This window comes from Ovis canadensis, chromosome 1 (genome assembly GCF_042477335.2).
Source record: "Ovis canadensis isolate MfBH-ARS-UI-01 breed Bighorn chromosome 1, ARS-UI_OviCan_v2, whole genome shotgun sequence".
Classification (NCBI taxonomy): domain Eukaryota; kingdom Metazoa; phylum Chordata; class Mammalia; order Artiodactyla; family Bovidae; genus Ovis; species Ovis canadensis.
Genome location: NC_091245.1, coordinates 94,131,335 through 94,140,069, shown reverse-complemented (window position 1 = coordinate 94,140,069; position 8,735 = coordinate 94,131,335). Strand labels below are relative to the sequence as shown.

The window sequence follows — 8,735 nt, the reverse complement described above, 5'->3', positions numbered from 1 at the left end:
CAAATGGCAGAAGATTTGACTTTCAGGGGACCTTGGGCCTCATTATATGTTCATTGTGATGTATCACCATGCTAATGACATACCCACTAATGCCATGGCAGTGTCCAGGCTGACCATAAAAGCCAAAAAGTGGGCAGTGGTCCAATTCTGGGAAATCTCCATCCCTTTTCCAAAATGGCTGGAATGATCCTCCCACTCATTAGCCTATGAAATTACCCAGCACAAGAAAACTAACCATCCCATATCTGGGGGCCTCTCACATTCTGAGATGGCCCACATTCCGTCTGTGGACTGTGTTTCTCCAAGGGCCTCTCTCACCTTTTGAGAGGGACTATATTCTGTCTATGGAATGTGTATCCCTCTAAATTAATCCACTTCTTACCTATCATTTTGTGTCTCACTGAATTCTTCCTGTGATAAGACATAAAGAACTTGAGCTTCAATAAGTCCCAATCAGAGTTTTGGCTGGGTTTGAATTCCATCTGAGTTCTGTGGTTTTGAAGGAGGAAACAGAGCTGGACTCCGTCTTAGGCCAGGCTGCGAACATTAGGCTACAGGCATGGTCACCCTCCCAATGGGCTCTGAATTTTGTGCCTGGTGTCTATAGAAACGGCATACCAGTGGAAAACCAGACCCCCTGATAAAAGAGCCTCAGGACTTGGACTTGGACTCTCCGTTGCCTAAAAGAATATGCTAATTATCTCTATAACAGAACAAAGTTGTAAATTCCATTATGTTTATTGGGATATGACCACAGGCCTATTGATAAATGTCCATTGTTTTAGTCTTGTGACACATGAATCACAGGTTAACTTTGATCGTATCCCTCTTTTACCTTGTCCAGACTAGTTTCAAGGATTTTGGGGAGGTGGGTTTGAGCAAGTACACTTAGGGTATATAAGGTTTTCACAAAGACTGGTCGGGGTCCTTGGCTAAGAGGAGATTCTGCCTTGGGCCCGCCGGTGTAATAAGCTGCACGCCACTATCTGCATTGTCCTTCTGAGTGAGTTTGTTTCCCGGAACGCGTGGCTACAATAGTTTCAGCCACCTGACTCAGTTTGCCAACTCTCTCTTAGTCTCGCTTACCTTATCTTTAAAATTAGGATGTTGAACAGGATAATCTTTAAGGTCATTTCCAAACCCCAGATTCTATCATTCTGCGTAGTCTATTCTTATGCCTATAGACTACACACAAGCCCTATTAATACTCGGTATAGTTGGCCACTGGATTCGGGATGGACACAAATTCTTTGATATTCCTCTCATAGAGGGGTGAAGTTTACTTCCCCTCCTGGGCTGTACTGTAACTGGCTTTGGTCAATAATAGACTGCAATGGACATGATATTGTGCCACTTCTGGGCATAGTAAGTGGCTGTCCTGAGCAGGGTCAGGATGAAGTAGGGGGAGAGAGTGTGAGGAAGAAACTTGGAACTTTGGGACTCCAAAGACAAGGCTCTAATAGGGTATGGCAATTTTGGCTTTATGCATCCCGGAACACTAGGTGTTAGGGATCTGAACCATAATAGGGAAGAACAGATCTGACTCCACATTGAAACCTGTTTATTCTACTTTAACCTTTGTATGATATCGCTCTTGCTACAAGAATGCTGCCCATAGCCTGCAATATATAAGACAGTCCATTCTCAAGGCTCTGATGTTTCAAGGTATAACGTCAGAGATACATGTTCCACTCATACAGAGATACAATTTGCAGAACAGAGAATAACATCTGTCTTGTTGGAGGTTTATAGGAACATTGTGACCAGACCTAGGTGAACAGAAGAAAGGATTCTGGCACCAAGAAGTTCACAGCAACCAACCACACTCCGTCCCCTTTTAGAGTAGAAGAAACCTTAACTCTAACTCAAGTAAGATGGTTTTCAGGGATACTAGTCCACCATCTTCTCAGTCTGCTGGCTTTTGGAATAAAGCTGCTATTCCTTGCCCCAACCATTCATCTCTTGATTTACTTGCCTGTTGTGTGGGAAGCAGTATGACTTGGGACTCAGGAACAAAATTGTTATGTGAAGTCTGGTCAACTTACTGGAGAGATGATGCAGAGAGGCTTTGAGTCTACAGGCAGAGAGAGGGTCTATGAAGTCCAGTCTTCCAGTCACCTTCCTTCCAAGGTGCCAGACATGTGAGTAAAACTGTTTGGGGCCCTCCAGATCAGCCCCACCACTAGCTAAAGGCCAGCCAGTGATCCCAGTTGACACCACCTCGAGCAGGAGAGTCATGCAGCTGAGCCCTGCCCTCCTTCCTGAGATATAAAATCACAATACATAATAAAATGGTTGCTGTTTCAGTCACCACATTCAGGGAAGTTCATTATGCAGCCACAGACAACCAGAACACTGTGTTGATGGCATTCTGTGAAATTCTTTGCAGTTTAACATGCAAATATTTGATAGCTGTTGGAGAAAACATAAATGAATACACCCATTCATAAAAGAAACCTGTAGATGTGGATGACATTTTCTGCTCTTTCCACTGACTTTGATTTCTCAAGTCAATTACATGGGCGGTGGACACATTTTTAGAGCAAACTGCACACCCACTAAAAACAAGGGCCTCCTTGAGATCTCTCTCAATGACTAAGACGTAGCCCAGGAGCGCAGTGTCAGGACTTGTCCAGCGGATGTAGGAGGAGGCAGGGAATTGTAATGAAGGCTGGAGAAGGTGGAGCCTTCACTCAAAGAGGGCTTTGTCTGCTCCTGAACACAGTGTGGCCATTTCCTCGGGCAAAATGTTCAGTTTGGGAGAGATTTGCAATTTGAAAAGACAGATTTTATTTCCTCCTCTTCCCAGCTAATTTAAACCTCCACCGATCCCAGGGGAGATTTTTAGTGCAGTATAATAAGGACGCTTTCAGAATCACAGCCTCTTTTTTTCTGAATGTGTTTCTTATGTAAATGCTGCATCAGAGCCATTTCCCTCTTCTTTACACTTTACTTCTGCTTTTAAAACCTGCAAAATAGAAACACAGAGAAAGACACCTTGAAAATACTTTGGGTTTCATCTCTTTTCCATTTTTACCTCAGGCTCCCCACATTTTTTTTAAAATCTTTATTCTTCAAGTCAAGCATATTTTAAAATCATGTCCTGTTGAACTGGAGAAGCAGAAAAAAAGGTAATTCCTGTATACTTAGGTCTAAATATACCCAGAAATGCAAGGCACTTTATAATGATCTAATAATCCTCAGAATGCCACAGTGAGGTCAGGTGGCCCTAAGCAAGGGAGTCAAGAGTCATTCAAAGAGGCCCCCTCTGAGGCCATGGTGCCTGCCTCTCCCATATCAGTGTTTCTGGAGGCAACACGGGGGAGGAGTGAAGCAAAGTGCTGGCTGCATAGGTCTCTTTCAAGAAGGTTTTCTTTTTTTCCTGACTCCCTTCCACTTTCCCACTGCCTCTCACTATGGAACTAGCCACGGTGTAGTGTTTGTGGTTCATGCATGTTACCCTACACGGCAGCTATTCTACAACACCTAACTGTACCAATTTGCTCGTCTATTCACCTGGGCTCCCAGTCTGACTGTGGCTCAGATCATGAATTCCTTATTGCCAAATCCAGACTTAAATTGAAGAAAGTAGGAAAAACCACTAGACCATTTAGGTAGGACCTAATCAAATCCCTTATGATAATAAGTGAAAGTGACAAATAGATTTAGATTCAAGAGATTAGATCTGATAGAGTGCCTGAAGAACTATGGATGGAGGTTTGTGACATTGTACAGGAGGCGGTGATCAAGACCATCTCCAATAAAAAGAAATGCAAAAAGGCAAAATGATTGTCTGAGGAGGCCTTACAAATAGCTGAGAAAAGAGAAGCTAAAGGCAAAGGAGAAAAGGAAAGATATGCCTATTTGAATGCAGAGTTCCAAAGAATAGCAAGGAGAGAGAAGAAAGCCTTCCTCAGTGATCAGCGCAAAGAAATAGAGGAAAATAATAGAATGGGAAAGACTAGAGATATCTTCAAGAAAATTAGAGATACCAAGGGAATATTTCATGTAAAGATGGGCACAATAAAGGGAAGAAATGGTATGGACATAACAGAAGCAGAAGATATTAAGAAGAGGTGGCAAGAATACACAGATTGCTATTGCTAAGTCACTTCAGTCGTGTCGGACTCTGTGTGACCCCATAGATGGCAGCCCACCAGGCTCCCCTGTCCCTGGGATTCTCCAGGCAAGAACACTGGAGTGGGTTGCCATTTCCTTCTCCAATGCATGAAAGTGAAGTTGCTCAGTCATGTCCGACTTAGTGACCCCATGGACTGCAGCCTACCAGGCTCCTCCATCCATGGGATTTTCCAGGCAAGAGTACTGGAGTGGGGTGCCATTGCCTTCATGACGCAGATAACCATGAAGGTGTGATCACTCACCTAGAGCCAGACATCCTGGAATTCGAGGTCAAGTGGGCCTTAGGAAGAATCACTATGAACAAAGCTAGTGGAGGTGATGGAATTCCAGTGGAGTTATTTCAAATCCTAAAAGATGATGCTGTGAAAGCACTGCATTCAACATGCCAGCAAATTTGGAAAACTCAGCAGTGGCCACAGGACTGGAAAAGGTCAGTTTTCATTCCAATCCCAAAGAAAGGCAATGCCAAAGATTGTTCAAACTACTGCACAATTGCACTCACCTCACATGCTAGTAAAGTAATGCTCATTATTCTCCAAGCCAGGTTACAACAGTACATGAACCAAGAACTTCCAGATGTTCAAGCTGGATTTATAAAAGGCAGAGGAACTTTAGATCAAAATCCAGCATCCACTGGATCATTGAAAAAGCAAGAGAGTTCCAGAAAAACATCTACTTCTGCTTTATTGACAACACCAAAGCCTTTGACTGTGTGGATCACAACAAACTGGAAAATTCTTCAAGAGATGGGAATACCAGACCACCTGATCTTCCTCTTGAGAAACCTGTATGCAGGTCAGGAAGCAACAGTTAGAACTGGACATGTAACGACAGACTGGTTCCAAATCAGGAAAGGAGTACGTCAAGGCTGTACACTGTCACCCTGCTTATTTAACTTCTATGCAGAGTACATCATGCGAAATGCCGGGATGGATTAAGCACAAGCTGGAATCAAGATTGCCAGGAGAAATATCAATAACCTCAGATATGCAGATGATACTACCATTATGGCAGAAAGTGAAGAACTAAAAAGCCTCTTGATGAAAGTGAAAGAGGAGAGTGAAAAAGTTGATTTAAAACTCAACATTCAGAAGACTAAAAGCATGGCATCTGGTCCCATCACTTCATGGCAAATAAATGGGGAAACAATGGAAACAGTGCCAGACTGTCTTTTCTTGGGCTCCAAAATCACTGCAGATGGTGACTACAGCCATGAAATTAAAAGACACTTGCTCCTTGGAAGAAAAGCTATGACCAAACTAGACAGCATATTGAAAAGCAGAGACATCACTTTACCAACAAAGGTCCATCTAGTCAAAGCTATGGTTTTTCCAGTAGTCATGTATGGATGTGAGAGTTGGACTATAAAGAAAACTGAGCACCAAAGAATTGATGCTTTTGAATTGTGGTGTTGGAGAAGACTCTTGAGAGTCCCTTGGACTGCAAGGAGATCCAACCAGTCCATTCTAAAGGAAATCAGTCCTGAATATTCATTGGAAGGACTGATGCTGAAGCTGAAGCTCCATTACTTTGGCCACTTGATGTGAAGAACTGACTCATTGGAAAAGACCCTGACACTGGGAAAGATTGAAAGCAGGAGGAGAAGGGGACAACAGAGGATGAGATGGTTGGACGGCATCACTGACCCGAGTTTGAACAAGCTCTGGGAGTTGGTGTTGGACAGGGAAGCCCAGCGTGCTGCAGTCCATGGGGTAGCAGAGTTGGACACGACTGAGCGACTGAATGGAACTGAAATGATTCACCTGGGCTCTCAGGTGGTTCAGTGGGTAAAGAATCCACCTGCAATGCAGGACACCTGAGTTTGATCCCTGGGTCAAGAAGATCCATGGACAAGGGCATGGCAACCCACTCCAGTATTCTTGCCTGGAGAATCCCATGAACAGAGGAGCCTGGGGGATGCAGTCCATGGGGTCACAAAGTGTTGGACAGGACTGAGGCAGCTGAGCACATTCACCTGCTTAGGAACAAAAGCAGTGAGGGAAAGAAGGATTATTTCCATAATCCCTGCACACAGCACAAACAATAAAGAATAAAAATACACTTAATGAAAGAACGAATGATTGAACAAATGAGTTTCAATTCCAAATTGGGCACTCACTAGCAGCATTTCCTTGGGCAAGTTCTTCCACCTCTGAGAAGACCCTGGTTTCCTTCTGTGTGCAATGTGGATAGTAGCAAGCCCCTCCCTCGTGGGTAGCTGTGAGGGATAAAGGGGTAACATTTGTGAAGTGTGCGGCAGAGCACGTCAGGGTGCGTCAGGCACACAGTAGCTTCTCAGCGAAGGTTCAGCCACTCCTCTTTTCCAGACCCACCTCCTAAGGCAGGGCCTCAGGATGGGCTGGGCCTGGCTGCTCTATAAGCCTTGAGTGCCGGTTGGGGGTGGAGGGGGGTCACTTGTGGGGCTTGCTGTGCCCAAACTACTGCTCTGCCTTCCTGGCTCTCACTTATATCAGTTTCCTTAAGACCTGGTCCTTTAACCTGAGGCTTTACTGTTGTTTAGTTGCTAAGCCATGTCTGACTCTTTTTGATCCCATGGACTGTAGTCTGCCAGGCTCCTCTGTCCATGGGGATTCTCCAGGCAAGAATACTGCAATGGGTTGCCATGCCCTCCTCCAGGGGATCTTCCTCACCCAGAGACTGAATGTGCTATCACTGGGCAGGCAGATTCTTTACTACTGAGCCACCAGGGAAGCCCCAACCTGATTTTTAGATTCTATTTAAAAGGCAAATTTTGGGGGAGGGAGGAGTAGGGGACACTTCAGGCCTGGAACCTCAGTGTGGATGAGATAAGGAGAGAGGGGGATGGAGGAAATTGGGAATCTTGGGATTCCAAAGATAGGTATCAGGAGGGGTTGCCTGGTGTTTAGGAGAGATCAGAGTTGAGATCTGAGCTTTTCCTGTTGCTGGAAGCAAGTAAATTACTTAACCTCTTCAAATTGTAGCTTGTTGTTTGTCAGTCACCCAATCCTATCTGACTCTTTGCAACCCCATGGACTGCAGTACCCCAGGCCTCCCTGTCCCTCACCATCTCCCAGAGTTTGCCCAAGTTCATGTCCATTGCATCGGTAATGCAGTCCAGCCATCTCATCCTCTGGTGCCATCTTCTCCTTCTGCCCTCAATCTTTCCCAGCATCACTGACTTTTCCAATGAGTCCTCTGTTCACATCAGATAACCGTAATACTGGAGCTTCAGCTTCAGCATCAGTCCTTCATTCAGGGTTGATCTCCCTTAAGTTTATTGACCTATAAAAAGGACTGTGAAAGCGAACGTACCAGGTGACTCTGGGGTTAAATGAGGTGATATAGCAAATGGTTAGTAGTTAGTTAGTGTTCCTGTGCAGTGGGTGCTGGAGAGAGGCATAGGCAGCGCCTGCGGGCTCCAGTAGGTTAAATAAGGCTCACTTTGGGGCGCCATCGCGCCATGGTTACTATTTCCTTTCCATCACCTCAATTTCTCAGGCTCTGCTCGGCCAGCTGTGACCACACTGACAGCCACCTAAATTAATTATGAGAGAATGCACCTTTTCCATCCTCAAATCACAAACCAGAGACAAAGGCGAGAGTACAACATTTCATACCAGCGGAGACAGTGGGCCTCAACTTCAGCCTCAGGAAGGAAATGGTGAGAACATTCCACCACTGAATTGATAGCCAGGAGCAAACAGTAGGTGCGAGGCAGCCCAGAGAGCCGCCGGGCGGCTGCGGGACGCGCGTCGGTGCCGCGAGGCGCTCGGGGCGCAGGCGCGGGCCGGTCCGCGCCCCACCTCCTCCACCCCACCCCCCAGCGCGTCGGTAAAACCTCCCGGGCCTTGGCACCGAGCTCTCACCCCTTTGTTTTTCTCCCCTGCTCCTTCCTTCTCCCCTCTCAGCCCCGCGCGCGGCTCCTACACCTCCTCTCCAGGTGCCCCTGCGGGGTCGAAGGATCCCACCGGGTGCACCGTGGGAAGTTCGAAGCGCGGCTTCGTCACCCTCTCCTCGCCCCTCCCCTGGCTCCGCCTTCCCTTCCTTTCTCTTTCCCTCCTTTCCCTTTCCATTTACTCTCCTCTGCTCTACTCTTACGCTCTTTCCTCCCCGCCTTCTTGCTTCTCCCCTCCCCGCCTGGCGCAGCCTCCCTCTCCACACACCCCGGTACAGAACGCCCCAGAAGAAGGCTGATGCTCTGAGGCGGATCCCAGCACCCCGCTGATCTTTCCTTGCTTTGCTTTGAGGAGGAGATAGCCATCTCCGAGCATGCCCTGGCTGGCTTGTCCCAGTGGGCCCACTGAGCTACTGGACACCCAAATTTCGATCCTCCTCCTGGGCAATCCACCACAACGCCTCCTCACTGTCCCGTGTGCGCACTAGGCTAGCTCCAGACCGGTTAAACCAGTCAGCCGCTGTGGTCCCCAGACACCACGTCTGAGAGCCACTCTGAGAGCCACGTGCCGAGGAAACAGTGACATGTAACAAGATGTCTACCTTCTCCTCCGCGTGCTGGCTTCTGGCTGCGGAAATGCTGCCGCAGGGCTCATGTTGTTCAGGGAGCCCAGTTAGGAGACGGGGGTGCAGGCAAGAGAGTCAGGTCCACCCCTGGG

The 8,735-nt window shown here is 46.9% G+C and overlaps 1 long non-coding RNA gene across 6 annotated transcripts; it reads right to left on the bottom strand.

The window, feature by feature from the left end:
• Window positions 1-1,544: 1,544 nt before the first annotated feature.
• On the bottom strand, window positions 1,545-8,149 carry LOC138446612 (uncharacterized). 6 transcript variants are annotated; one of them, XR_011259467.1, is made up of 5 exons: window positions 7,989-8,149; window positions 7,187-7,416; window positions 6,260-6,358; window positions 5,904-6,118; window positions 1,545-2,968 (listed from the first exon to the last, which is right to left on the bottom strand). It is a non-coding gene; the product is annotated as an uncharacterized lncRNA (long non-coding RNA). The 6 variants fall into 6 exon arrangements; XR_011259470.1 differs by having other exon boundaries at window positions 5,904-6,115; window positions 7,989-8,138; XR_011259469.1 differs by lacking the exon at window positions 7,187-7,416 and having other exon boundaries at window positions 7,989-8,111.
• Between the last annotated feature and the right edge of the window lie 586 nt (window positions 8,150-8,735).